At 44.0% G+C, this 4,688-nt stretch overlaps 1 long non-coding RNA gene across 2 annotated transcripts; it reads left to right on the top strand.

Moving 5' to 3' along the window:
- The first annotated feature begins 497 nt into the window (after nt 1-497).
- On the top strand, nt 498-2,514 carry LOC143136704 (uncharacterized). 2 transcript variants are annotated; one of them, XR_012989412.1, is made up of 3 exons: nt 498-1,164; nt 1,679-1,707; nt 1,796-2,514. It is a non-coding gene; the product is annotated as an uncharacterized LOC143136704 (long non-coding RNA). The 2 variants fall into 2 exon arrangements; XR_012989411.1 differs by lacking the exon at nt 498-1,164 and adding an exon at nt 1,441-1,532.
- The last annotated feature ends 2,174 nt before the right edge of the window (nt 2,515-4,688 follow it).

Genomic DNA, 4,688 nt, shown 5'->3' with positions numbered 1-4,688 from the left:
ATGTTAATGCAGGAGAGGAAAGGCCACATAACTATCCCTGTGGGGCAGGGCTACACATTTTCCATCAAGTTCCGAAACTTTGGCAGATTTCTCCGATTTTTCTGAAATTACGTAAATATTCAGTGTATCCGAGCTAAATGGGTGGCTAAAGAACAATGACTTCCTTCTATATTCCCTATATACTGTATTGCATAAATGCCCCCTCTAATGCATTCCACAATGTCATTTCCAAGCCTGAAGATGTTGTCACCAGTTGATGTTCTGACAGTCCACTTCTCAGTGGACATCTCGCCATACTGTGCCTTGATGGCCATCCCCCCAACAATAGGGCCCACAAAATGCTGCTGTCTTAAAGTGCTGCCAGGTAATGTGACCTCCCGAATTTTTACTTCTGACAGACGACAAATGATCTGGGCCAAAGGATATTCAGGTTTTCTAATCAGCTTTTTTTATTTTCTGAAGATAATTTTCAAAAGGAAAGGCAGAGAAAGAGTCGACGACCATGCTGCTGAACTTCACCTGCCAGAGGGGCTATGCAGTGTACATTGTAGACAACATGGTGTCTCCCATAAAGTGTAGCAAAGTGCTGCACAAACGACTTTAATAAAGTGTCAGCATAATCAGTGAGGTAGGAAAATGTTGGGCTTGCTAAGATGGAGATGCCAGAGAAGAGTAGCATAAAATTCTGATATAGGTCTTTGTCCAGAAAACTGGCCAGCATTACAGGTCCAGTGTACAAAAGAAACTGCCTTAGCTCAGTAGCCTTCCAGCAATCCAATTCTCTAAGAGATCGAGCAAGCGCCTAACGACACCTAAACACACAAGGTGCATGTAATCTAGGGGAAACTGTGACACCATGCCAACCCCAGTGCCCTCAAATGCATGTGGCCCCTCATGGTGATGTATCTCATCTAACCTCCCAGTCCGGGGCGGGTGTTGTCAAGTCCGCAATAGGTCCATATAATGGCTATACCTGTTGTGTGTGCGTGCTCATGCACAATTGTGTGTGTGTGTGTGTGTGTGAGTGTGTTTGTCCAGAAGAATTTGTGCAGCCCTGCTGTAACCTATGAGATGTTGTACCACCAGATGTACAACCGTCCTCCCCTCCTGATAGCATAACGAGTAGAGCTTCATCAGACAGCTGCCCATCACACCACTCCTCAGGTAACACTGTGTGTGTTTAGGTGAGTGTGTGTGTGGTAGTGTGTGTGTGTGTGTGTGTACTCGTGCAAAAGTGTATGTGTGTATGTGTGTGTGGTAGTGTGTGTGTGTGTACTCGTGCAAAAGTGTATGTGTGTGTGCGGCCTCCCTGGATCCATTTGGGCTTTCATCAATAGCTTGTTGACTTCAGATTCATATTCTATCCCCCAATAGACCAGAATTTGCAGGGTATATAATATAATGGCGGGGGGGGCAATATAAGGTAGGACCGCCACTGCTCTCAGGTGTCCATGTGGCTGTTAAAGCTGCTGCCACTATCAGTCTGTTTGTGGCTGTGGTCATAGTTGTGGTCATCCACAGGAAGAGATCAGGTGAGGGGATACTGCAGATCCACACTGCAGCTCTTTCCTCTACTGATGTTGATCTCACTCTGACTGATGCAGCTCCATCAATCTGAGCTGCTGCAGATACACTCTGCTGTTTCTCTGATACATCTCTATCTGTTTCTGCCTCTCAGGGGACCCCCAGGGCAAACCCAACACCTCGGTAAGTGAAACACACACATCATCATTTTAGGGGGTCAGTTTTATGCTAACGGGACCCCATTAATATGGTCTCCTTCTTGTCCTTCAAGGCTCCTAGTGTTGGATCAGCTGCAACCAGCCAGTCCTTGTAGCCTTGTTCTCCTTATGGGCTCTTTAGACCCAGCTGTTCACAGAGTCTCCATCACCTGAGTCCACCTCCACCCACTGCACATGAGGAGCTACAGAATGCCAGGCTGGGGTTTAGGGAGTTAACAGTGTAACTGCTTTAAGTTCTGAAAGTCTGAAAACCTCTCTAAGTCCCATCATGTCTCTTCTAGTTTTGTATAACTGAATGCAAAGCTTCTACTGTATGAGTGTACACATCTTTAGATGAAGGGAGTGGGCCTGCTGTCTAAGCCCTATAAGACATTCCTCTTTCACACAGCATAGATAGCTTTGTTTCTGTTTAGATACAGACAATGCATTATACATACACATATAAAAAGCTCACTTACTTTTTATATGTACCTCATATAGTATATTGTCTGTTTATGTCTTTATATGGATTTGCTCACTGTTTTCAAAGGTATGTTGTTGCTTAAATAAATATCACCTGGCATCTTTTTTATGTACTTGGACTACCACATTATCTGCTTTTTCATAATAGTCTGTGAGACAACACACGCGTGTTCTGACACACGAGTTAAGTTTTTAAAAGTGGAAAAGCATATGGCTGAAAACCTGTATGAAAACTGCTTTGTCTGCACTGTCTTTGGTAACCACTAGAGCACTGTTATCTAATGGAGGAACTAGCAGCTTATTCACATTATTAAAGCTACTTACCTGAAGAAAGCAGTTCTATGATTGTTTTTTTCTGTGACACATTTCTCCACTCTTCAAGAGTGTAACACACATATGTACGGATGCACATACACCCATATGTAAACACACACACACACACACACACACACACACACACATACACACTTGTACATGCAGACACATACACACACAAACACACACACACACACACACCTCGTAATGGTCTTTAATAGGACTGCCAGATCAGATGAGTTGTCCTGTAAGCTAGGGTATCACTTCATGCAGTAGTGGTGGAAAATAAAGTTGACAGTTATCTGTGGTTAACACACACACCAGTGTCAAGTCTTTTTCTCAGACTCTTTCAGTCGCACACTGAACTATCATGCTGTGTCTGCATCTGTTATCTACTCTGTATCAACACCCCCCCCCCCTTAAAACACACAAATATATACACACACACACAAACACATACAAGTGGGCCTTCATAGTCCGACATTGCCCTTTGCCCTTTTGCCCATATGCATTTGGGATCAGACTATTCAAACTGGGATCATATATTTTCCCCACAGGCTACCGTATGGTGCAAATGTCAGGGTTGCCAATGTACGCACTGTTGCCATGAGTTTTAATGGCGTTTACAAATGGAAATTCTGAAGGAGCGTGACGTGATTTGCAACGCCCTCCTTCAATCAGTCAGGTTACTTATTCGCAGTCAGTCTACATGCTGAAGTTGCAGCATCAGCTTTACTCTGCTCACAACCCACCACTTCCCCTCACGCCTCCTGTCTTCCTTATTTAAAGAATAAAGGGGTGTAAGGCGGGATCATGCTTGACCCCTGACTGCACTGTCAACTCCTGCACGATCCCATGAAGCTCTTCAGGACCCTGGCCAGAGACTTTGCCAAACATGCTCTTCTATAATGCTACTATATCTTTATGCAGATTCCAGAATGTGAACTAGTGAATAATGTTTAGTATGAAATCCTTAGCATTTCATAGTAAAAATTGGTAATATATGCAGCTGTTATGGTCCAATACATTTCATTGTCAATCTCACTACTCTCACATCAAGTCAGCCTTGAAACGCAATTCTGATACGTGTGTATTCTGCTATCAGCTCTCAGCACCACAAACACCACAGGAGGAACAGGAGGGGTTGGACCTCGTCACACACGTCACATAGCTGCATTTAGAGGAAACACACACTGAAGAAAGACGCACACTGAGCCTGCAGTCCCATTCAGCTACCAGCTCTGTATCACACACACACACACACACACAGAAGACAGAGAAGAGGAGAGGAGGAAGATGGCGTCCATCCCCTGTGTGCTGATAGTGTTGCTGATCTGCTGGACTCAGGACCACATGGGTGAGTTACATGTGACTAACCACCATGACCTCCATAACCACCAGTACAAGTCCTGTCTCGTTTCAATATCTTATGCGGTCTGTCTGTGTGTGTGTGTGTGTGTGTGTGTGTGTGTGTGTGTGTGTGTGTGTGTCCTAGTGTTTCTCCTGTGTGCATGCATGTGTGTCAGGGAGGTCCCGTAAAGCAGATGGTCAAATCTGGACAATAGACTTTCAGACATCCTAAGTTTTACCTAAGGGTCCAAAAGGTCCTATAGTAGTGGACATGTGTCTGATCTGACCCCAACAAATGACTTTTTTGCATCAATTGCAAGACTGCATTGTGTCTAGAGACAGTAGCCCTCACACTTCTGTGTCTCTGTTACAACTGTATACCGACACATTGGACCCTATTTTCGAGACGCTAAACCCGGTGCAAAGTGTGTTATTATCCCGACGCAAAGCTTTTTCCGCTAAAAAGCATTGCCACCTACCAAAAAAAACTACAGTATAACGAAAGGCGCATATGAAGCACAGCTGAAGACGTCACAAGATGTAAGCAGCAACTCCTCTGTAGGATAAATGTCCTTAGGTGTTTTATTCAGTCATTCGAACATTATTGGGGTACGTTTGCTTTTTTCAGGCTATGTTTTCAATGGTAACCCATTGTCAGTCAATTTAGTGAAAGTAATTAACTGTGTATAACTGTTTTGTCGTTGACTATGGCGCCAAGTAAGTAAGTCCTTTGAGTTCAAATAATAGATGAGTACAGATGCATGTAGCCTATACTCTGCTATGCTTTAGTAAAGCATGGTTTAGTGGAATACCTGTTCC

This window comes from Alosa pseudoharengus, unplaced genomic scaffold, assembly GCF_046254945.1.
Source record: "Alosa pseudoharengus isolate Yale_2024_CS ecotype anadromous, Long Island Sound unplaced genomic scaffold, YU_APseudo_1.1 YU_APseudo_1.1_scf_20, whole genome shotgun sequence".
Lineage (NCBI taxonomy): Eukaryota > Metazoa > Chordata > Actinopteri > Clupeiformes > Clupeidae > Alosa > Alosa pseudoharengus.
The sequence above is the reverse complement of the archived record's forward strand: the minus strand, read 5'-3'. Positions and strand labels throughout refer to the sequence as shown.